This window comes from Cherax quadricarinatus, unplaced genomic scaffold (assembly GCF_038502225.1).
Source record: "Cherax quadricarinatus isolate ZL_2023a unplaced genomic scaffold, ASM3850222v1 Contig4928, whole genome shotgun sequence".
Taxonomy (NCBI): domain Eukaryota; kingdom Metazoa; phylum Arthropoda; class Malacostraca; order Decapoda; family Parastacidae; genus Cherax; species Cherax quadricarinatus.
Window position 1 is genome coordinate 1 of NW_027199954.1, and position 26,043 is coordinate 26,043.

Consider the following 26,043-nt stretch of genomic DNA (forward strand, 5'->3'; position numbering starts at 1 on the left):
TACACTGATCTCTCTGTTGTGCGAAACAGGATTATGAGAACCACTCTTGGATCCCCTCAATTGTCGAACAGTCTCCCTCAGGGTAAAGACTAACCTCCCTCGCTCCCCAGCCGTGTGGAGTTCACAAACACTGACAAAGTTGCTAAAATATTACGTTGGCAAGTTTACCAGCAACTATTCTACAGAACTGCTCTGTAATAACATAACATAACGGGACAAGATACATGACTAATGCGCGGAAAATCTGTACACAGATAAACTCCTCCACCCAGATGACTATACTCCTCCACTTACATGACTATACTCCTCCACCCAGATGACTATACTCCTCCACTTACATGACTATACTCCTCCACCCAGATGACTATACTCCTCCACCCAGATGACTATACTCCTCCACTTACATGACTATACTCCTCCACCCAGATGACTATACTCCTCCACCCAGATGACTATACTCCTCCACTTACATGACTATACTCCTCCACCCAGATGACTATACTACTCCACCCAGATGACTATACTCCTCCACTCAGATGACTATACTCCTCCACTTACATGACTATACTCCTCCACCCAGATGACTATACTCCTCCACCCAGATGACTATACTCCTCCACCCAGATGACTATACTCCTCCACTTACATGACTATACTCCTCCACCCAGATGACTATACTCCTCCACCCAGATGACTATACTCCTCCACCCAGATGACTATACTCCTCCAGATGACTATACTCCTCCACCCAGATGACTATACTCCTCCACCCAGATGACTATACTCCTCCACCCAGATGACTATACTCCTCCACCCAGATGACTATACTCCTCCACCCAGATGACTATACTCCTCCACTTACATGACTATACTCCTCCACCCAGATGACTATACTCCTCCACCCAGATGACTATACTCCTCCACCCAGATGACTATACTCCTCCACTTACATGACTATACTCCTCCACCCAGATGACTATACTCCTCCACTTACATGACTATACTCCTCCACCCAGATGACTATACTCCTCCACCCAGATGACTATACTCCTCCACCCAGATGACTATACTCCTCCACCTAGATGACTATACTCCTCCACCTAGATGACTATACTCCTCCACCCAGATGACTATACTCCTCCACCCAGATGACTATACTCCTCCACCCAGATGACTATACTCCTCCACCTAGATGACTATACTCCTCCACCCAGATGACTATACTCCTCCACCCAGATGACTATACTCCTCCACCTAGATGACTATACTCCTCCACCCAGATGACTATACTCCTCCACCCAGATGACTATACTCCTCCACCCAGATGACTATACTCCTCCACCCAGATGACTATACTCCTCCACCCAGATGACTATACTCCTCCACCTAGATGACTATACTCCTCCACCTAGATGACTATACTCCTCCACCCAGATGACTATACTCCTCCACCCAGATGACTATACTCCTCCACCCAGATGACTATACTCCTCCACCTAGATGACTATACTCCTCCACCTAGATGACTATACTCCTCCACCTAGATGACTATACTCCTCCACCCAGATGACTATACTCCTCCACCTAGATGACTATACTCCTCCACCCAGATGACTATACTCCTCCACCTAGATGCTACACTTCTCCACCCTGATGGCTACTCTCCTCCACCCTGATGGCAATACTTCACCCTGATGGCTATGGCTATACTTCTCCCTGACAACAATCGAGTATATGTTCAATGCCCATTTTAAGACTTTTTGTGAATAAACACATTTGCAGACAGGAGATAATAAAAAGTCATGCAGAATCAAACATGTCCAGTATGGAAGGAGCAGACTACATGGCGTACTTCACAGATGGATCACTTGATCAGGAGCTGAATCGGGCAGCCGCACTAATGTACCATGACAGGAAACCAATGGATGGAGACTTATGAACTCTTAGTTGATTTTGACTCGGGAGTTGGTGGCTATCATACTAGCACCAACACATGCATTGCACCATTGCAAATATCAGTCAGTCTATTCCATAGCGATGGCGATAGTTGAGAAGGTCATGAGGAACAGTGCGAACATTGCATACAACACATGCTACAGCCGCTGATCCATTTTATACAGATGATTGATCCTATCTCTGCCACTCCAATATCTTTCCAAGGCTGCAACGGCATTAGTATTTTGTCGTCAAGAACCTCAAGACTCGCAAAATACCCTTCATCTCGATAGAGGCGAGAGATAAATCAAAAATACCCCGACAAGACCCCAGTATTGTGGTGGAACTCTCATACAGCTGAATGTAAGCAACATCATTATTGTAACCAGATACACTTAGAACTGGCTTAAAAAAGACACGGGAGCAAACACTAGGACATATTTATTAGAAAACGTTTCTATCCTGAGACTTTAAGCATTTCTATCATACAGACTAAAATGACAGTATATATAGACGGAGAGTGAGGTGTGAGTGGCACATAATGACCTGAAAAATGACATTTGAGATGAGGACACGTAGACAATGAGGTCATGAGATTCCTGTGTTGTTAGGTGGTACTTTACAGGGTTTATTATTACGTACGCTAATGTTTTTGAAAATTTGTAGTTTCCAGTATTATGTTTTACAGTGTCTGTCACAGTGATTAATGAAGCTTCTTCGTCAACGACAATCACTCTCCGCCTGTATATATTGTCATTTTAATCTCTATATGTTAGAAGGACCGAAACGTTTTCTAATAAATATGTTCGGTTGTTTGCTCCCGTGTCTTTTCAAATCAATTAGCAAGGTTTATACCACACTTAGAACTAAGATCTTTGTCAGGACACTGTACTTGATGAACGATGTATATGTATTTTCTTGTGTATGACTTGATTAAGTTCAACCACGAGCTTATTCTTCATAGTCTTCACAACTATACCTGTCAGTATTACGTCATCAGTTATATAACGTTTTTATACAATATGCTACAGAGAGAGAGAGAGAGAGAGAGAGAGAGAGAGAGAGAGAGAGAGAGAGAGAGAGAGAGAGAGAGAGAGAGAGAGAGAGAGAGAGCGCATTTAGATTTAGAAGCTTATTGTTGACCACACATTTCTTTTTTTTTGGGTGCAGTAAAATGAACAGGTTTTGTTTGATTTTTGTTGATAAATGGCTGGGTAAGTACACTTTCCTGCGTGAAACAAACATATAGCAATCTGTACTTATCTGTTAACAGCACCATGTCCAGCAGCCTCTCCCTGGTCATCCCTTCGGGGTGCCGTTCCAGATTCCACAGTGGCTGTTGATTAACAAGTGAATTAGAAACAATTTGCCCCAAAGGAGCGTATATCCAGCATTTCACTATCATCTGAAATGCGTAGTGGTATTCACTTGATTTGGGCATAAAGCCCTCAAATTACGACCTCGAATACGGCAGCCCTAATCACCTTGTGTCTGCTCAAGGACTGCAGTTAGTCTTGGCGATACAAGTGAGAGTAAGCCTTACCTTGCTCGTGTAACGTGAGCTTATGGCGTTGGCAGCGCCATTAAGGCCGATATCGGTGACCTGACTGAAGGCTTGAGTGTCTCAGGCAATGTTGCACTAATGTTCGCCACTATGTCGAGAATGTTCGTTGCAATTACTTGCAATACCGGTTGCACTTCGTCATTCAGTACCATCATTTGTTCATAGTTTCTTGGAATTATCCACAGCAGGGAGAACATGGAGACACAATAAACACCACGTGATTAGTTCTACTGTGAATTTCCTGACTCATATAAGGGAACTAGTCTAACTTTCCTAGTTTCCTGAGGTTGTCAGAGTGAACAAGAGTCAAGAACACACTGGTCACTATTATCCTTTGTATTTTAACGATAAGAAGGCAACGCCCACGTGTCACACACGTCTAATCAGTTCTGCCCTCGTCGCCCTCAAACTCATCGTCCACACAAAGGAACTGCTGAGTTCAACTTTATATCTCTTTCTTACTACACATTGCAACAGTATTCATTACAAGAGGGCAGGTTTCTTGTTGTTTAGCTATAGACTACAATTCATAATAGCCCCAACTTGTAGATAAAGTGGGGCACAGGTTTTTCTCTTAATTTTACTGCTAAGGGGAAAAGAGTAATTACTCTTGTTTAACCTTCACAGTGTAGTTGATCAAGAACTCTGGCAAGGAGAGGAAAGCGTGCCTCTTGATGCTATGGTTCATACATGGGATTTTAATAAAGCTGTTTATGAAGAAAGAAGAGTCCACTAGCCCCTTTCGGGAGGGTTAAGTCCCTCAGAGGGCTGAGACGGGGCTGAGAATTTTCTCCACAATTTTTCCAGAGATAGATATAGAATACTTAGTAATAGGAGATTACTGTTACTGAAACAAATGTTATATAACTACTAGATGGCTGGCAGTGTTATGTGTGGCGTATTTACTTGACTTTTATGTTTATGTATGATAAATTATTACAGTTATTTCTGCCACAAACACAAGATACCAAAAGTAACAATAATAATGCTGACGTTAATAATACTTACAGTTATATTATCTGCAATGGATTCTTTATGCTATTAACCAGTGTGTGTTAACCAGTGTGTGTTAACCAGTGTGTATTAACCAGTGTGTATTACACTTTTGTGATGGTAATTATATATCTGATTTATCATCGAGTTAAACATGAACGTAGATGTATAATTATAATATACATTATAACATTATTTAGATAACAAAAAGGTACAATTCCGTGACTGGAACAATACACAAATAACCCGCACATAGCAGACACCAGCTTACCACCACGTTTCAATCCGATTTGGAACATTTACAAAGTCACACTGTGACTGTAAATGGTCCAAGTCTGACCGAAACGTCGTCGTAAGCTCCTCTCTCCTATGTGCGGGTTATTTGTGCAATATTTAGAAAAACGGTTTTCGTTTTAAGATGTTGTTTAAATTTTATGTTTTCAGGATGGTGGGTGACGTGAGCGAGGTGATCCAAACAGCATTGTTGTTCTTCATGGTAAGTGTGCAGGTGGTGCTGGGGGTGCAGGTGGTGCTGGGGGTGCAGGTGGTGCTGGTGGTGCAGGTGGTGCTGGGGGTGCAGGTGGTGCTGGGGGTGCATGTGGTGCTGGGGGTGCAAGTGGTGCTGGGGGTGCAGGTGGTGCTGGGGGGTGGGGCTGGGGGTGCAGGTGGTGCTGGGGGTGCAGGTGGTGTTGGGGGTGCTGTGGGTGCAGGTGGTGCTGGGGGTGCAGGTGGTGCTGGGGGTGCAGGTGGTGCTGGGGGTGCAGGTGGTGCTGGGGGTGCAGGTGGTGCTGGGGTGGCAGGTGGTGCTGGGGGTGCAGGTGGTGCTGGGGGTGCAGGTGGTGCTGGGGGTGCAGGTGGTGCTGGGGGTGCAGGTGGTGCTGGGGGTGCAGGTGGTGCTGGGGGTGCAGGTGGTGCTGGGGGTGCAGGTGGTGCTGGGGGTGCAGGTGGTGTGGGGGTGCTGGGGGTGCTGGTGGGGCTGGGGGTGCAGGTGGTGTTGGGGGTGCAGGTGGTGCTGGGGGTGCAGGTGGTGCTGGGGGTGCAGGTGATGCTGGGGGTGCAGGTGGTGCTGGGGGTGCAGGTGGTGCTGGGTGTGCCGGTGCTGCTGGGGGTGCAGGTGGTGCTAGGGGTGCAGGTGGTGCTGGGGGTGCAGGTGGTGCTGGGGGTGCAGGTGGTGCTGGGGGTGCAGGTGGTGATGGGGGTGCAGGTGGTGCTGGGGGTGCAGGTGGTGCTGGGGGTGCAGGTGGTGCTGGGGGTGCAGGTGGGGGTGCTGGGGGTGCAGGTGGTGCTGGGGGTGCAGGTGGGGGGCAGGTGGTGGTGGGGGTGCAGGTGGTGCTGGGGGGCAGGTGCAGGTGGTGTTGGGGGTGGTGCTGGGGGTGCAGGTGGTGTGGTGCTGGGGGTGCAGGTGGTGCTGGGGGTGCAGGTGGTGCTGGGGGTGCAGGTGGTGCTGGGGGTGCAGGTGGTGTTGGGGGTGCAGGTGGGGCTGGGGGTGCAGGTGGGGCTGGGGGTGCAGGTGGTGCTGGGGGTGCAGGTGGTGCTGGGGGTGCAGGTGGTGCTGGGGGTGCAGGTGGTGCTGGGGGTGCAGGTGGTGCTGGGGGTGCAGGTGGTGCTGGGGGTGCAGGTGGTGCTGGGGGTGCAGGTGGTGCTGGGGGTGCAGGTGGTGCTGGGGGTGCAGGTGGTGCTGGGGGTGCAGGTGGTGCGGGGGGTGCAGGTGGTGCTGGGGATGCAGGTGGTGCTGGGGGGTGCAGGTGGTGCTGGGGGTGCAGGTGGTGCTGGGGGTGCAGGTGGTGCTGGGGGTGCAGGTGGTGCTGGGGGTGCAGGTGGTGCTGGAGGTGGGGGTTGGTGGTGCGGGTGGGGCAGGTGGTGCTGGGGGTGCAGGTGGTGCTGGGGGTGCAGGTGGTACTGGGGGTGCAGGTGGTGCTGGGGGTGCAGGTGGTGCTGGGGGTGCAGGTGGTGCTGGTGGTGCAGGTGGTGCTGGGGGTGCAGGTGGTGCTGGGGGTGCAGGTGGTGCTGGGGGTGCAGGTGGTGCTGGGGGTGCAGGTGGTGCTGGGGGTGCAGGTGGTGCTGGGGGTGCAGGTGGTGCTGGGGGTGCAGGTGGTGCTGGGGGTGCAGGTGGTGCTGGGGGTGCAGGTGGTGCTGGGGGTGCAGGTGGTGTTGGGGGTGCAGGTGGTGCTGGGGGTGCAGCAGTGGTGCTGGGGGTGCAGGTGGTGTTGGGGTGCAGGTGGGGCTGGGGGTGCAGGTGGGGCTGGGGGTGCAGGTGGTGCTGGGGGTGCAGGTGGTGCTGGGGGTGCAGGTGGTGCTGGGGGTGCAGCAGTGGCTCATGGCCTCACAGATCTCCATGCACTCACTGCCCTCAGGAGGAGCTCTCTACACCTGCTCTCCCCACCGACTACACTTCATTATTAGCCAGTCCTACATCATGTTGTTGCTGGCGCTGCAGCTCATCATATCTCCCTTCAATATTCGTTCTCGGCGCAACTACCATGAAGGATTACTCTTTTGTTGGATAAATTTAGATTTAGAAAGGACATTGGTAAGTCCTTGTCCTTGTCCAGACCAGAGCTTTGGTGAGATGGGAAAGGAAGAAGGATGGGTAAGGATAGAAATATTGGAAAAGGGTGGGAGGGGGGAGAGAGGTAGGATATAAAAGGTAAGTGGCCCAACCACTTTGGTGCAATTTAAAAAGTGTATGTGAAATGATAAGATATTATTTAAGGGGTATAATACTAACCCATCAGAGTCACATAGATATAACAGATATATAAGTACATGACTCTGAATTGGTAGTAATTATACAAGTTGCAATTGTTTTTTTTTTTTTTGTTTTTTTTTGCGATTGCACAACGGATATTTATGCGAAAATTAAGGCAATAATTTTCTGGCCAGTTTATAGAATTACGTGACAATGGCTTCTTACAGGTGGTGTCCAGCCATAGTAAATAGCATAATTTTTACATTAGAAAGTTATATAAGATGTCTCCCTAATTGGGGGCGATGATTTTCTCAGTATACATAGAAGGGTTCTGGTGGTACCCAATCTTCTTCATCAGGGAGGTTGCTCAATATCATGGGTCGAGGGTAATCATCTTTATGAATAAAACGACGGACCCTCTGTGGGAGAGTCATTCTTTGAGTCCTGTGAGGAGGAGTATTGATGGTATAATCTGTGGTATTTACCACTTGTATAGGATGTTCTCTATCTGGCATGTATAGTTCTTGCATTGTATAGAGTTGTTTCTTTTTTAGGGTGTCAAGACGTACATTTATGGCAGTAATATCTTGTTGTATGTGTAAATCTGCCATTGGTAAGTACTGGTTTTCTAACAGAGCTGTAGATGCGTGGAACAGTCTTCCCAGTGGGGTGATAGAGGCTAGGACCCTGGGTAGCTTTAAGAAGAGATTGGACAAATATATGAGTGGGAGGGGCTGGGTTTGATTGGTGTCCTTGGGTTCGGGAGTTATTTCTTGGGTAGCTTTAGGTAGAGGTCGTTTTGATAAGGACCTGCCTCGCATGGGCCTGTAGGCCTTATGCAGTGTTCCTCCATTCTTATGTTCTTATGTTCTTATTACTAATGACTAGTGTATGGATAGCTTGGTCCACACTCTACATGATCCTTCCACCTGCCTGGAGTGAAGCTTGTATATGCCTGGGTATGGCCGCTACATCTACCTGCGTCTTGGTCACAATCTTCGTTCCCAAGGCATATCTGATGGTGGGAGCAGCAGCTCGGGACTCTGGGTGTGCGGCGCCGGTTCACGCCCTTGCGCGCCCACAATCCACACATGACCTGGCGCGGTCTTCCTCCCTAGCCCTGTATGACTCCGTCGGTTATCTGCCCGAGATGGTATAGGCCCCGGCCCATGCCTACGCTCCAGACCCCACTGTACACCACCCAACCCAGAAGGAGAACCCATACGAGACCTATTCTCAGTACCATCCTTCGCCTCACAAAATCACTCAGTTCTAACTCAGTGAAAATGCAAAATGTTAATTATGGCAGCAGTTGCAGTTAGTCTCATTATTGCCATGTATGCCCTTTTCTTTGGCCTTATTATTAATCCCTATTTTAATTAATTAAATAGAAAATTTACTCTTTTGATTTCGAATCCAGGGTGAGGGAAGTAGTATAGATAAGTGTCCATACATGTGCTGATCTTTTTCACCTAGCAGTTCTGGGTAGTATCCTAGTGAAAAAGATCTGTAAGCCACAAATGAAAGAAGCAATGATAACACAGATAAAAACAAGGAGTATAAATAGTAGTAGTGTTGAGAGGGTTCGTGGAGATATGATGGTTGGAGATAAACACAAGTTGTTGGGAGGTAACATTTATATTAGCAGAGTGTAAGAGGGGAGCCCAGCCTGCCCTGTTGCCTGTTGTAGACCTACGTGTGAACTGAGAAAGGGACAGCGCGTCTCACGCTCACATGCGGCCTCGCGTGACGTCACACATGCTAGCCATTGGGCCTAGCAAAAGGGTCATCTATGTAAAACATATGGATGGTACTATGATACTCAGATAACATATACCTATACAAGGGATCAGCAACTAGGCTGACAGCTCGGTCATGTTACGTATGTCGTCTCGACATACAATACTATGCTATAGGCTGAACAGGCAGGTGGCTCTGGGCTGATTCTATACAATAGCAAAGACATATGTGACTTTAAACATATGGATGGTACTATGATACTCAGATAACATATACATATACAGGGGATCAGCAACTATTCTGACAGTAGAAGTGGTGGTGGTAGTGGTAGTAGTAACAGTAGTAGCAGTAGTAGTACTAGTAAAGCAAAGAGTGAGAAGGGTTAGGCTTGATACAGACTTGTCTATCACAGGTCAGTAGATCTCCTGCAGTGCTCCTCTGTTCTTCTTAGGAGGGCATCAAATGACGGCTGTCTTCAATATGGTCATCATCCTTCCTATCAAAGTCTAGATTAAGAGCGACTTGAAGCATTTATGGATATATTTCAATATTTAGATAACACATGCATACATATCATTGCAAAAAGTGTTAAGGTTAACTATTTGAAATAAAACATTATGATGTGGCTTAACGTTCCCATAAAATGCAGTTGTAACAGCAATTTACCTAAAAAATGAAGTATTTCAGAAAATGTTTCAAAACTCCCTGAATAGTCGAAATATGGAATAAATTAATGCTTTAGTACATATTATGAATTTTAAACTGCTCTGAATCGTCGTAATATAGAATAAATTAAAGTTTTAGCACATATTTTTAGAATTTTTAACATTACACATATTAAAAAAAAATCTTAAATTTTTGGGGATGATAATGCCTGTTATCTTTTTTAACTGCTCTTATCAGATTTTAATTAATATCCTCATTTATTGCTTCTAAAATCCTTGCCATATCACCCCCAATAATTTTGCTCATATCAATTTTATGGACATATTTATTTAATGTAGATTTCTCATATTTAATACATATGTTCAAATTCTTTTGTGGTATATAATATGTCTTGGGATAAATTATATTTTTCAGAGTAACCTCATAATCAATTTTATTATCTAATATAATGGAATCATATAATTTATTAATGAAAGCTGAAGGTGTATTGGCGGGAAATAAATCAAGACTGGAATCACTACAGACGTATAGAAGACGTTCAGCCATCTCCACACTCTTATAACACACACTGAGTAAAAACATATCATCACAGAGTTTATATACTCACCTAATATGTTATCCACGATGATTCCTCTCGTCTTGCACCGGCTACTTTATGTAATAATTGTCTTCTCACTTTTGTATTCCTCACAAAATCAAAATGTATACCTGTTATATTTAATAAATGCTTTATTTCTGATAAGTAATCAGAATCGATTCTTCTCGCTGATTTCACATTATTTTCTGATAAAACATTTAATATTTCAATAATATTACGTCCAGTAATGGGGGTAAGAAGGTCACCATTCTCATCCCAACTCACCAAAGGATTTCTTTGCAATAATACCAACATTGATTTCACATATTCTATATTTCATGCACCCACTCTTATGTGCATGAATCTTGACAAATCTGGGGTTTTCTGAGGTTTCACCGAGGTGAGTGCAGGTGGGTTGACTTCCCTGACGGGACTGAGCTTAATCTTGCGTTTAACACCACGCTTCAAGCATCCACCTCCTCCTCCTATATTCACATCACCTCCCGATTTTACTATCTCGAGAGGTTTGCGATTCATAACTGAACTCGGTACAAGATAAAATTCTTTCATGATTTATTAAACAATCTCGAAATAATATCTACTGCTAGAGGTAATATAATACTAAGAAGATTTCCACCTCTGATACTCAGCAAATATTTCTTTTTACGCTGAAAACCAATTTTCTTACAAGCTAATGTTCTAATCTCGTTCTTGTACTTTTTTAAATATTTTAGAGTCTAATGGTATTTTATTCTTGATCAAATTCTTGAAAATCTCACTGATACAACTTATGTGTGTTTTCTTAAACTGTTGTAATAAACTCTTCCGTTGATTGCCTGGGACACTAGTAAGTAACGAAATTAATTCTTTAATTTTCTATTTAATAATGATTTTTTCATTGTACCTTCAACAAATCTCCTTCTTTGACCCACGAATTAAAAGTGGAATAATAACCTTTATAGGATACCAAATAATGCGTAATTCCACCAATTTTTTTTTTTCGTTTCAATACTCTGTCGTTAATATATTCTGGAGGTGGTATGACTGGTATCAATTCTTCGCGATAAAATGATCCTTTAATATTTTCACCCTTCAAATCTTCCAAATGATATGTTGTTATAGGTTGAGAATCATTAATTCTATATATTTTAAAACTTTCCTCTGCATTTTGTGTGTGAAACCCTCGGTTAAACTAGGAGTCACTCTTGTTGTGTCTCCAACAGCAACTTCTTACTGAAACGTTTCTTATTGGATCTTCCATTTTTATAATTTATGCGAAACTGATTCCTTATATCATCCAATGACATAATACAATGGACTTGCAATGGGGTTTTACCACCAATCCCCGAGTGTGGAGTTGAATTATATGCATCTACCAATGCATTTAAATACCTTTGAATAATTAAATGTATTGGCACTTGTCATATATTTATATAATTTACGTTTTAACGTTTGCAAGCCTCTCTCTGCAATGGAAGCTTTTGTTTCATTCGAAAATACATGATATAGCTTTATACGTTTATTTAGAAGCTCTCCACGTTTATCTGTAAATAATCTCGATATATTCTTCTCCTTTTCATTCTCCAATATGTTTTGTAATGCATGTAAAGTGCTCGGTCCTTCTTGAAAAAACATCGATACACACGAGAATGTACTTATAATCGTCATTATATCTGGATAATTTAGACATATCCCCCAAATCACAGGTTAATATCACCCTGGGTTTAGCTGCAATTATTTTCTTAGGAGGAAACTTCTTAGGTTTAAGAACATGTACAGCAAGTGATCTTTCTGAATTGAAGAAATTTCTAACCTCTTTCAAGATTATGGAAGGATCAATTTTTTTACAGCTTTTATACCAGAGAATGAACCCACAGAGTGAGGATCTCTATAAACCTTTTCAATTAATTTTGTTCCCTCCATTGGTGTACAATTTCGTTGGAATCCTGACGTAACACATTGGTTCGCAACTGTAACTGTATTTAATGTGAGGTCTATGAATAAATAGCCAAAGGATGATCAATTTATGGCAGATTTATACATATTAACAAATTCTTTATTTTTACCGAAAATCTGTCGCCCCAGAATCTCTACTTGCCCGAGATCTCTCATTTTAAATAAGACAAAATGTGTGGCGTTTAAAGCCATGGTACGACTATATCGTCCTCCGTGAAATATATTTTAAGTAATTAGAATAATGCTTATATTATGTCTACCTTTAGTAAAACATTCGAGAATAATTTCACTATTACCAGCTTTAGCTAATCTTTTTAACATATCACTACAAACTGGCATAGTGCCTGATAAGTGGAAAATGGCAAATGTAATACCTATTTACAAGGCAGGTGACAGGTCCTTGGCTTCGAACTATAGACCAATAAGCCTTACCTCCATAGTGGGAAAATTTATGGAATCAATAATTGACGAAGCATTTCGTAGCCATCTTGACAGGCACAGATTAATTCTCAACACGGTTTTACAAAGGGGCGTTCCTGTCTTACGAATTTACTAACTTTTTTCACTAAGGTGTTTGAGGAGGTAGATCATGGTAATGAATATGATATTGTGTATATGGACTTCAGTAAGGCTTTCGATAGAGTTCCACACCAGAGGCTATTGAGGAAACTTAGGGCACACGGAATAGGAGGAGAAATTTTTTCCTGGGTAGAGGCATGGCTGACAAATAGACAGCAGAGAGTTTGCATAAATGGGGAGAAATCAGAATGGGGGCACGTCACAAGCGGTGTTCGTCAGGGGTCAGTGTTGGGCCCGTTGTTGTTCACAATTTACATAAACGACATAGATGAGGGAATAAATAGCGACATAAGCAAATTTGCTGATGACACCAAAATAGGTCGTCCAATTCATTCTAATGAGGACACTAGAGCACTCCAGGATGATTTGAATAGACTGATGCAATGGTCGGAGAAGTGGCAGATGCAGTTTAATATTGACAAATGCAAAGTTCTAAATGTTGGACAGTTAAATAACCATGCCACATATAAACTAAATAATGTAGATCTTAATACTACCGATTGCGAAAAGGATTTAGGAGTTCTGGTTAGCAGTAATCTAAAACCAAGACAACAGTGCATTAGTGTTCGCAATAAAGCTAACAGAATTCTTGGCTTCATATCAAGAAGTATAAATAATAGAAGTCCTCAGGTTGTTCTTCAACTCTATATATCTTTGGTTAGGCCTCATTTAGACTATGCTGCTCAGTTCTGGTCACCGTATTACAGAATGGATATAAATGCTCTGGAAAACGTACAAAGGAGGATGACAAAGATGATCCCATGTATCAGAAATCTTCCCTATGAGGATAGACTGAGGGCCCTGAATCTGCACTCTCTCGAAAGGCGTAGAATTAGGGGGGATATGATCGAGGTGTATAAATGGAAAACAGGAATAAATAAAGGGGATGTAAATAGTGTGCTGAAAATTTCCAGCCAAGACAGGACTCGCAGCAATGGCTTCAAGTTGGAAAAATTCAGATTCAGGAAGGATATAGGAAAGCACTGGTTTGGTAATAGAGTTGTGGATGAGTGGAACAAACTCCCGAGTACAGTTATTGAGGCTAAAACGTTATGTAGTTTTAAAAATAGGTTAGATAAATACATGAGTGGGTTTGGGTGGGTGTGAGTTGGACCTGACTAGCATGTGCTGCTGGGTCTGGTACAGTGCTCCATCCTTGAGTGGGGATGACCAGACTGGGTGGGTCATAGGGATAATCCGGGGGGTGGGTCATTGGTCTAATCCGGGGGGGGGGGACATGGACCTGCTCCGCATGGGTCAGTAGACCTGTTGAAGTGTTCCTTCTTTCTTATGTTCTTATGTTCTTATTAATGTATTTTCATCAGATGATGCAATGACATTCTGTGGGTCAATAATATCTTTACTTAATGTTAATTTACGGGATATCTCTGAATCTTGCTCTAAGGGATGAGATGTCACCCCACATATTATAATGTTATGAAATTTCTCACGGTATAACTTTACTAATTTTGCTGTGAAATAAGATTTGCCACTATTCGAATAACCGGCAGTGATAATCCTTGAAGGATAACGAAATATATCAACATCAGCCGATGTGCATGCTGTCAAGTTCATTGTACTAGCGAGAAACTGTGTTTACCATAGAGAGGTGACTTGTATACTGTGAGTGTTAATGAGTTTTCAAGATATATATCAGCTAAGATAACAAGAGGATACAGAGCGACCTCCTGTCGCCGACCGGGACTACCTCACCAAAATTAGTTCCTTTACGATAACATGAGAACACCAATTGACACAGGTGTTCTTACCCTGTCTTATGATGACCGTCTGTCTGACTTGTGTTGACTCACGTGTGCAGTAAGGAGATTTTATCAGATACACATTGGGTATGTGATTTCTATCGGAAATCTACCTTCGGTGTGAGCGGCATTTCATGGCACCCGTCTGTGTGACCTGTGTTGACTCAAGTGTTCAGCAAGAAGATTTTATCTAACTTGTCTACAAACATGGCGCAATAATTTCGGGGTGAACCATATAAGGTCAAGGTGTCTGACAGAGCGAGGACTATGTTTCCATTCGTCAAGCGTGGCAGACCTCTTCTTAATTCGGCAAACCCACCTGCATCATGAAGGTAAGTTGTACTTAGAAATCTTAATTCGTGATATGTAAAATTGTGGTTAAACAAAAATTGTACCTTTAAAGGTGTTGAATGTTCTTAATCGCTTGAAAAAAATTTACCCAAATCTTAATTCGTGATATATAAAATTGTACCTTAACATATTAATTTACCTCATTTAAACTTAACAAGTGGAAATAATGAAGAGGTTGGAGTATACGAGTGAAATTCTTACCAGACAATGAGTGAAATTTTTACCGGATAAATGTGTTAATGAGTGAAATTCTTAACAGAGGATAAGAAAAGAATACACGCGAATTAATGAAGAGGAGAATGTCGATAATACGAAAATCATCGCAAATCAAGCGAGGAGATGCACATCACGGTGAAAGATTGACAGAATTACAAAAAGAGTGGGATCACATAGATGTATTATGGTAGAGGCTGTAAAAACAGGTATGTATCCAAATTGTGACCAGTACCTTATATTTTTGTCGTATTATGTAAAAAATTGTTGGGGGTGAAAGATTCTGTTCTATTAATCGTTGTATTGCTGAATACCGAAGCGAGGAAATCTTAATATGTAAAATTGAGATCAGTGCCTTATATTTTTTGTTGTATTAACGAAATCTTGTTATGCAAAATCTTGTTATATAAAATTGTTGGTGGTTCTTACCAGACATTAATTCATGTTATGTAGTGAAAGATTTTGCTCTATTAATATTAATTCGTAGTATGTAAAAATGTGACTAGAGCCTTATAGGTGTTGTTGTTGAGGAAAAATGTTTATTAATCGATCAGTATGTGAATACCGAGACGAGAAAATATGTAAAAATATGGAATATGAATTGGAGATACTTTTCCTCGTACGAAATACACCTGGTACTTCTGCAGCTGTGAATGACTCTGAGAGAGCAGGTACTTCACATAATCCAGGGAGTAATGACGCACATCCTGGAGGTGCGACCGAGAATGAACCTGAGAGTGCAGGTTGTTCTGCTAGTGTTGGTACCTCACAACACGGAGGTGCAGCCTGGAATGTGGATACATCTGTCACCGTTAATGAAGATGAGAGAGCAAGTATCTCACATAGTCTGGGGAGTAATGTCGCACACAACAGTGTAGGTGCGACCGTGAATGAAGATGAGAGGGAAGGTACTTCACATGATGCGCCTGTGAATATGAACGATGAACATCCAGAAATTATCACATACGTCCAGAATTTTAGAGGTAGGCACAAAGTGAGGAAATATAGTGTCCCTTCAACTTATCAGAGAGATTTAAGAATGTATTTGCATGCTTATAGGGATTATTTTATAGGTCAGATGCGAGATATGTATGATAGATCACCTCTGGCAATGTCACTCAGAATCCATCCGATTATAGTTATTAGGACATTACGCCAGAACATATTAGGTGATGATCAAAATGGACAATTTGTGATAAATTTAGTGTTTTAGTTAGTAAGTGAAGAGGAAATCTCTGAAGTATTTGATCGATGGGTGGGAACGATATTAGAAAGGTATGAGACAGAGTTGCAAAATCAGGAAGGGATCATAGATCTAATGGAATCTTTGAGCATAGAATATGTCAAGGTAGAATTCAGAGTGCAAATGGGATCATATGTGGAATATCCCAAGAAACTACGAGGGAGCCAATATATCTTTAATCCAGATATTAATTATGGATTGTGTGTACTGCGTGCTTTTGCTGCCTATCATTGTCACAAAAAGGGTATGAGATAGGAAAATATTTCCTAAGTTGTAAATCCTAAGAGAGAGTGTCTTAGTCATGCAAAATCTTTTACAGATGATTTTCCCATTACACGTGATGAATTAGGTCTATTAGAAAAGGAAAATAAGGTGTCATTATTCGTCTATCAATTAAGAGAGGATAAAGATGGGTCATTTGTGGCTATGTGCCGTAAGGGGAATAAGAAATATAAGGACATTATGTGTGCCTTATTGATGAATGAAAGTCATTTGGTTTCAGTCAAAGATTTTCACGGCTATATTAGAATGATAATGACAGAAAAAAAAGGTGATGATAAGAAGCACTGCCATAATTATTTGATGAAGTTAAATATCCAGGAAGAGTTAGATATCCACGAAGATGGATGTAAAATCGGACTCTCGTATTCCCCCCGGAAGGAACAACTGTACACTTTAGAAATTTTAGTGATACACATTCCAGCGAATACATCGGTGTATTCGATTTCGAATGTGCATTAGATACCACTCTCCCGGCAGGTAAAACTGAGTCACGCCATAAAGCCATTGCCTATTGTTATATTATATTTGATCACACAGGTGAAATAGTGTGCATGAAGAGTTATAAGGGGAAGGATGCAGCTAATCATTTCATTTTAAATGTCAATGGTGAATGGAGTAAGATAAAGTTTAGAAGAGAGTATCATGTAATCCATATGACAGAGGAGGATAAGACCAGACATGATTCACAGATCACTTGTGAATTATGTAGTAACACCTTCAAAGATGCCGAAGATAATCAATAAACAACATGACCACACTTTAAAATTCAATAATTATATTGGTGCATATTGTGCGCAATGCAATTTGCAGTGTAAAGATAAGAGTGAGAAATTATTATTTTTTTTTGTCATAACATGTCGTATGATTTAGGAATAATTTTAAAGGAATTGCAGGTTGATAAATATGAAATTGAACTTCATTCGAAACAAGGACTCAAATTCTTGAAAGTAGACATAGGTAAGGTTAGGTTTCAAGATTCTCTGTCTTTATTAAATGGATCTCTTTCCACGTTAGCAGATCAACACATCAAGGCAGGTAAATCATTGAAATAAACAAAGACTATTCTGAAAGATGTGCCTCAGGATGTGTTGCCTTTATTATGTAAAGGAAAGCAAGTCCTGTGCTACGATTATATTGATAGTTTAAAGAAACTCGATGAAACAAAATTACCGAGTGAAGAACATTTTTGTAATTCTTTGAGAAATAGTGCAATTAGCCAGGAGGATTATGACCATGATGCTATGAAAGTATTTGACTTGGGAAAATGTAAGAGTTTAGGAGATTACTTGATGTTGTATCTCAGACAGATGTTGGATTGTTAGCCGATGTCTTCATGGAGTGGCGTAAAACACTCAAAGATATTTATAAGCTCGATGTTAGTAATTACATAAGTTTGCCTTCTTTCAGTTGGGACGCATTCCTATTGGAAACTAATGTGAAATTCGATATAATATATTCCAATGAATTATACGACCACATTAAAAGGAATCTCAGAGGAGGGTTCACATGTACAGTTAATCAATATACTAAAGTAGATAATCCCTTAATCCCAATTTTGATGTTGAGAGTGGAATGGGTACTCACATTTTATATCTAGATTTTAATTCTTTGTATGCTAGTGCAATGGTTGAAGCTCTTCCACAGAATGGAATAAGAAAATTATCGAATGAGGAGAAGAATGATTTCCTCGATGTGGGATTAAGAAATGTTTCCTGTGAGGGTCAAAAGGGATATTGGATAGAATGTGATACCAAGCCCGTGTCCCCTGAGGTAGATAGATGTACTGATGAACTACCCTTGGTATTATCACACATGAATATATCACAAGAGATGTTGTCTCCTTATTGTGAATCTGTATTGAAAAATGAAGGTAGAAATATACTCAAATCTAATGCGAAATTAGTGGCAAGTCATTTACCTCAGAAAAATTATATGGTCAGTCTAGATTTGCTACAGTTACTAATGGAACTTGGGTTAGAGGTTGAAAAGGTGCATGCAGTATATGAATATACTCAGTCAAAATTTTTAGAACCCTTCATAACAACAAATATCGCACAGAGAACAGCCACATAATGTCCCATCAAGTCAAAAGCATTCAAATTAACCAATAATGCTATTTATGGGAAAATTAAGTGAACAGACCTAGATCAAGCCTTCCTATTCCAGGGTTGCAGGATTGCCAGATATCTCTGTTTCCATGCCCGAGGGACTGTCCTGTCCAGGAGCTGAACCCGGGACCTCTCTTCAACGTCTTATAGATACATCAAGAATGAGAAAGGATTTATTAAAACCACCAAAGATCCTTTCCTAAAAAATATCACACATTTGAATCAAGACAGAGTGATTTGTACATTCACCAAATCGAAATTAGAAGTTAAACAACCACTATCTCGGTTTTCAAATTCTTGAGATTGCCAGAAAGAAATTGTATTATTTTTTATATAAAGTTTTAAAACAACATTATGGTGATGACGTAAAACTCCTGTATACAGACACCGATTCGTACATTTTTAGCTTGAAATGCAAAGATTTGCGTGCTGAGTTAAAAAGAGAACCTTTGTTAGGATATATGGATTTTTCAAATTTCAGTCCTGATCATCCCTTGTATGATAATAGTAGGAAAGGTGAGATAGGTTTATTGAATTCTGAAATGTGTGAATATAATATTAGTGAGTTGGTAGCTCTGAAAGCTAAAATGTATTCTGTAAAGATTGTTGGAATATCAAATACTGTCAGTAGAGCCAAGGGTATCCCGTCACAGTTCACGCCATTATTAACTCATGCATGATATAAGAATCTTTAAAGAAATGTAGATAGGGAAGTATTCACTTGTAAGTCTAATAGCAATGTAAAAGGTGAAATATGTACAGTAAAGAATAAAAAGAGAGGATTGTCAGCCTTTGATGATAAAAGGTATCACTTGAATACTAAGCAATCCTTGGCTTATGGTCACCCTGATATTCCACCATCTTAACGTAGCAGAACAGTGTGATCCCACAATGTTTTCCCATGTTGATGATTTTAGTTGTATATAATCTTTTGTATTAACGAAAAATTGTGTTACCAGAAATTTGTTGTATATGAAAATAAAAATAATGAAAATATTGTGTATTAGTGTTATCCTGCATTTAAGTTAATGAGAGGATACAGAGTGACCCAGCTTGATGAACCTGAACACATCTGTTGACCTGTGTTTACTGGTGATGACGTCATGGGTGGCTATCACGTGACGTCACACCTGGCATGAACAAACATGTTGTACTCCCGTAGGGGTGGTTACCCATGGGGTGGTTACCCATGGGGTGGATGTACAAACGTGATGCAATATTCTGGGTAGTGGGGTCACGCATGTTTAAGTCAATAAGAGGAAGTTACTTGTTTCAACCTGTACTACCCAAGGGGGGAGACCATGCCCCATAGGGGGAACCTTTACCATACCCCCCACACCATTCTGAATGCTTACTCCCATAGAGGGGGACCTCAAAATTTGAATCGAGGAGATTTTAAAGGGTACCCATAGGGAGGAACTCAAATCTTTTTGTTTGTATTATTGAAATTTGGCAACCCTGTATAATTTTGGAAAAGTGGTTAAAATTGGACATTAGGGGGGAGTGAGGAGGTCTTATCATAGGGGTACCCATATGGGCAACCTTTGCCACACCTCATATGGGTAAACCAAAAAAATAAAATTCGAAAAAAAATCTAATAAAAATCGAAAAAAAATTGAAAATTTTGAGAAATAAATCGAGGAGCGGGGGCGATTCGGGAGTAAAGTGGGGGGAGGGGGCTGGCGGACGGGACCGGAAGTATGGGGATCGGAAGTGGGGGACCGAAAGTGTGGGGGAGAGACCGGAACCACCTCCATTTTGAGGAGCTCAGTAGCCAAGGACACTACTGAGGTAGTGTCATGTGAAGACACAGTTGAGGTACAGTCGAGGTAGTGTCATGTGAAGACACAGTTGAGGTAGTGTCATGTGAAGACACAGTTGAGGTAGTGTCATGTGAAGACACAGTTGAGGTAGTGTCATGTGAAGACACAGTCGAGGTAGTGTCATGTGAAGACACAGTCGAGGTAGTGTCGTGTGAAGACACAGTCGAGGTAGTGTCATGTGAAGACACAGTCGAGGTAGTGTCATGTGAAGACACAGTCGAGGTAGTGTCATGTGAAGACACAGTCGAGGTAGTGTCATGTGAAGACACAGTCGAGGTAGTGTCGTGTGAAGACACAGTCGAGGTAGTGTCGTGTGAAGACACAGTCGAGGTAGTGTCGTGTGAAGACACAGTCGAGGTAGTGTCGTGTGAAGACACAGTCGAGGTAGTATCGTGTGAAGACACAGTCGAGGTAGTATCGTGTGAAGACACAGTCGAGGTAGTGTCGTGTGAAGACACAGTCGAGGTAGTATCGTGTGAAGACACAGTCGAGGTAGTATCGTGTGAAGACACAGTCGAGGTAGTGTCGTGTGAAGACACAGTCGATGTAGTGTCGTGTGAAGACACAGTCGATGTAGTGTCGTGTGAAGACACAGTCGATGTAGTGTCGTGTGAAGACACAGTCGATGTAGTGTCGTGTGAAGACACAGTCGAGGTAGTGTCGTGTGAAGACACAGTCGAGGTAGTGTCGTGTGAAGACACAGTCGAGGAGTGTCGTGTCGAGGTAGTGTGTGAAGACACAGTAGAGGTAGTGTCGTGTGAAGACAGTCGAGGTACGTGTGAAGACACGAGGTAGTGTCAGTCGAGGTAGTGTGTGAAGACACAGTCGAGGTAGTGTCGTGTGAAGACACAGTCGAGGTAGTGTCGTGTGAAGACACAGTCGAGGTAGTGTCGTGTGAAGACACAGTCGAGGTAGTGTCGTGTGAAGACACAGTCGAGGTAGTGTCGTGTGAAGACACAGTCGAGGTAGTGTCGTGTGATGACACAGTCGAGGTAGTGTCGTGTGAAGACACAGTCGAGGTAGTGTCGTGTGAAGACACAGTCGAGGTAGTGTCGTGTGAAGACACAGTCGAGGTAGTGTCGTGTGAAGACACAGTCGAGGTAGTGTCGTGTGAAGACACAGTCGAGGTAGTGTCGTGTGAAGACACAGTCGAGGTAGTGTCGTGTGAAGACACAGTCGAGGTAGTGTCGTGTGAAGACACGGACACTACCTAGTGTTAACGGTGTCATATGTGAGACAATTTGTGTCGATAAGAACACAGGTGAAGGGTATAACACAAATCATATGCCATTATTAAGGTGTCATGTAACCCTGTACAAAAGGTAGTATCTTGTGACACAGAGGAGTATCATGACACAGAGAACAGGTTGTCGAGTGACACAGAGAGGAAGCGTGTAATGACGCAGAGAACAGGGTGTCGTGTGACACGGAAAGAAGGCGTGTCGTGTGGCACAGACAAAAGGGTGTCTTGTGACACTAAGAAAAGGAGCGTCGTAACAGCGACAAGAGTTTCATGTGACACGGAGTAGTAGGTGTGTCATGACACATATGGAAAGATAGTGTCAAGTGACACGGGGTAGGTAGTGTCATGACTACATTGTTATGTAATATATGATGATAATGACAAAAAATATACTCTTATTTTATAATGTTTCTTTACAAATTAAAGAAAATACTCTTTTACGCTAAAATTAAATTTACTAGTAAAGATCAAAATGTACCGTATGTGTTTTTGTGCTGCCGGAGTGTGTTATATATTGTGGTTGTGGTAATGTGCTAGTTTATTGATTATACTACACGACAGTTGGTTTAGACCCCCCTGCTTCCCCGAGGTGTGATGGTGATGGTGATGGACTGGTGGTGAGGATGATGAAATAGTGGAAGGGGTGACGAACTGTTGGTGGGGGTGATGGACTGGTGGTGAGGGTGATGGACTGGTGGTGAGGGTGATGGACTGGTGGTGAGGGTGATGGACTGGTGGTGAGGGTTACTGACTGGTGGCGAGGGTGATGGACTGGTGGTGAGGGTGATGAACTGGTGGTGAGGGTGATGGACTGGCGGTGAGGGTGATGGACTGGTGGTGAGGGTGATGGACTGGTGGTGAGGGTGATGAACTGGTGGTGAGGGTGATGACTGGTAGTGATGGTGAGGGTGATGAACTGGTGGTGAGGGTGATGGACTGGTGGTGAGGGCTGGTGGTGATGAACTGGTGGTGAGGGTGATGAACTGGTGGTGAGGGTGATGAACTGGTGGTGAGGGTGATGGACTGGTGGTGAGGGTGATGAACTGGTGGTGAGGGTGATGAACTGGTGGTGAGGGTGATGAACTGGTGGTGAGGGTGATGGACTGGTGGTGAGGGTGATGGACTGGTGGTGAGGGTGATGGACTGGTGGTGAGGGTGATGAACTGGTGGTGAGGGTGATGAACTGGTGGTGAGGGTGATGAACTGGTGGTGAGGGTGATGGACTGGTGGTGAGGGTGATGAACTGGTGGTGAGGGTGATGGACTGGTGGTGAGGGTGATGAACTGGTGGTGAGGGTGATGAACTGGTGGTGAGGGTGATGAACTGGTGGTGTGTGTGATGGACTGGTGGTTAGGGTGATGAACTGGTGGTGAGGGTGATGAACTGGTGGTGAGGGTGATGGACTGGTGGTGAGGGTGATGAACTGGTGGTGAGGGTGATGGACTGGTGGTGAGGGTGATGAACTGGTGGTGTGTGTGATGGACTGGTGGTGAGGGTGATGAACTGGTGGTGAGGGTGATGAACTGGTGGTGAGGGTGATGAACTGGTGGTGAGGGTGATGAACTGGTGGTGAGGGTGATGAACTGGTGGTGATGGTGATGAACTGGTGGTGAGGGTGATGAACTGGTGGTGATGGTGATGGACTGGTGGTGAGGGTGATGAACTGGTGGTGATGGTGATGAACTGGTGGTGAGGGTGATGAACTGGTGGTGAGGGTGATGAACTGGTGGTGAGGATGATGAACTGGTGGTGAAGGTGATGGACTGGTGGTGATGGTGATGAACTGGTGGTGTGTGTGTTGGATTGGTGGTGAGGGTGATGGTCTGGTGGTGAGAGTGACGCACTGAAGGTTAGGGTGATGGACTAGTGGTGATGCTGATGGGGATGGACTGGTTGTGAAAGTGATGGTGATGGTGATGGATTGGTGGTGAGTATGATTTACTGTTGGTAGGGGTGATTAACTGGTGGTGATGGTGATGAACTGGTGGTGAGGGTGATGGACCGGTGGTGAGGGTGATGAACTGATGGTGAGGGTGATGAACTGGTGGAGAGGGAGAAGGACTGGTAATAAGGTTGATGGACTATTGGCGAGAGTGAAGGACTGGAGATAAAGGTGAAGGACTGGTGGTGAGGGTGACTCACTGGTGCGAGGGTGATGGACTAGATGTTAGAGTGATGCAGTGGTGGTGAGGGTGACGGATGGGTGGCAAGGATGATGGACTTGTGAAAGTGTTCGACTGGTGGTGATGGTTATGCACTGCTGGTAAGTGTGACGGACTGGCGACAAGGGTGATGGACTTGTGGTGAGAGTGTTGGACTGGAGGTGAGGGTGATGGAGTGGTGGTGAGGGTGTCGGACTGTTGGTGAGGGTGTCGGACTGTTGGTGAGGGTGATGGATTGTAGATGAGGGTGATGGACTTGTGGTGAGATTAATGGACTTGTGGTGAGGGTGATGGGCTGGTGGAGAGGGTGATGGATTGGTGGTGAGAGTGATGGACTGGTCGTAAGAGTGAAGGACTGGTCGTGAGGGTGATAGAAGGATGGTGAGGGTGTTGGACTGGTGGTGAAGGTGATGCACAGGTGGTGATGGTTGACTGGTGGTGAGGGTCATGTACTGGTGGTGTGGGTGGTGGATCGGTGGTGAGGGTGACGGAATCGTGGTGAGGGTGATGGACTGGTGGTGAGGGTGTTCGCCTGGTACTGTGTGTGACGGACTGGTGGTGATGGTGTTGGACTGTTGGTGAGGGTGACGGACTAGTGGTGAGGGTGATGGACTGGTGGTGAGGGTGACGGACTAGTGGTGAGGGTGATAAACTGGTGGTGTTGGTGATGACGTGGTGGTGAGGGTGATACACTGATGATGGTGATGAACTGGTGGTGAGTGTGATGGACATCGAGTGAGGGTGATGGACTGTTGGTGAGAGAGATGGACTGGTGGAGAGGTTAACTGACTGCTGGTGAGAGTGTTGGACTGGTGGTGAGGGTAATGGACTTTAGGTGAGGGTGACGAACTGGTGGTGAGGGTGATGAACTGGTGGGGAGCGTGGACCGGTGGTGATGGTGATGGACTTGTGGTGAGGGTGATAAACTGGTGGTGAAGGTGATGAACTTGTGGTGAAGGTGATGGACTGGTTGTGAGATTGTTGGACTCTCTGTGAGGGTGATGGACTGGTTGTGAGGGTGATGGACTCTTTGTGAGAGTGATGGACTGGTGATGAGTTTGATTTATTCGTGGTAAGAGTGATGGACTGGTGGTGAGAGTGAAGAACTAGCAAAGAGAGTGAATTACTAGTGGTGAGGGTGTTGGTCTGGAAGTGATTGTGACGAACTGGTGGTGAGGGTGATGTGCTGTTGGTGAGGGTGATGGAATGGTGGTGAGGGTGATGGACTGGTGGTGATTGTGACGAACTGGTGGTGAGGGTGAAGAACTGGTAGTGGGGGTGGACTGGTGGTGAGGGTGATGAGTTGGTGTGAAGGTGATGGACTGATGGTGAGGGTGATGAACTGGTGGTGAGGGTGATGAACCGGTGGTGAGGGTGACGGACTGGATGTGAGGGTGATGTGCTGTTGGTGAGGGTGATGGAATGGTGATGAGGGTGATGGAATGGTGGTGAGGTTGATGGACTGGTGGTGAGGTTGACGAACTTGTGGTGAGGGTGAAGAAGTGGTAGTGGGAGTGGACTGGTGGTGAGGGTGATGGACTGGTGGTGAGGATGATGAACTAGTGGTGAGGAAGATGGACTGGTGGTGAGGGTGATGACCTGTTGGTGAGAGTGATGAACTGGTGGTGAGGGTCATGGACTCGTGGTGAGTGTGACGAACTGGTGGTGAGGTTGATGGACTGGTAGCGAGGGTGATGGACTGGTGGTGAGGGTGATGGAATTGTGGTGAGGGTGATGGTGATGGAATTGTGGTGAGGGTGATGGTCTGGTGGTGAGGGTGATGGAATGGTGGTGAGGGTGATGGACTGGAGGAGTGGATGATGGATTGATGGTGAGGGTGATGGTCTGGTGGTGAGGGTGATGGACTGGTGGTGAGGGTGATGGACTGGTGGTGAGGGTGATGGACTGGTGGTGAGGGTGATGGACTGGTGGTGAGGGGTCATGAACTGGTGGTGAGGGTGATGAACTGGTGGTGAGGGTGATGGACTGGTGGTGAGGGTGATGGACTGGTGGTGAGGGTGATGGACTGGTGGTGAGGGTGATGGACTGGTGGTGAGGGTGATGGACTGGTGGTGAGGGTGATGGAATGGTGGTGAGGGTGATGGACTGGTGGTGAGGGTGATGGACTGGTGGTGAGGGTGATGGACTGGTTGTGAGGG

General features: G+C 43.9%; 1 long non-coding RNA gene across 1 annotated transcript; it reads left to right on the forward strand.

Annotated features, from left to right (window-relative positions):
* The first annotated feature begins 4,933 nt into the window (after positions 1 to 4,933).
* Positions 4,934 to 17,261, forward strand: LOC138852202 (uncharacterized). The gene is made up of 3 exons (XR_011391600.1): positions 4,934 to 4,988; positions 15,070 to 15,232; positions 15,671 to 17,261. It is a non-coding gene; the product is annotated as an uncharacterized lncRNA (long non-coding RNA).
* The last annotated feature ends 8,782 nt before the right edge of the window (positions 17,262 to 26,043 follow it).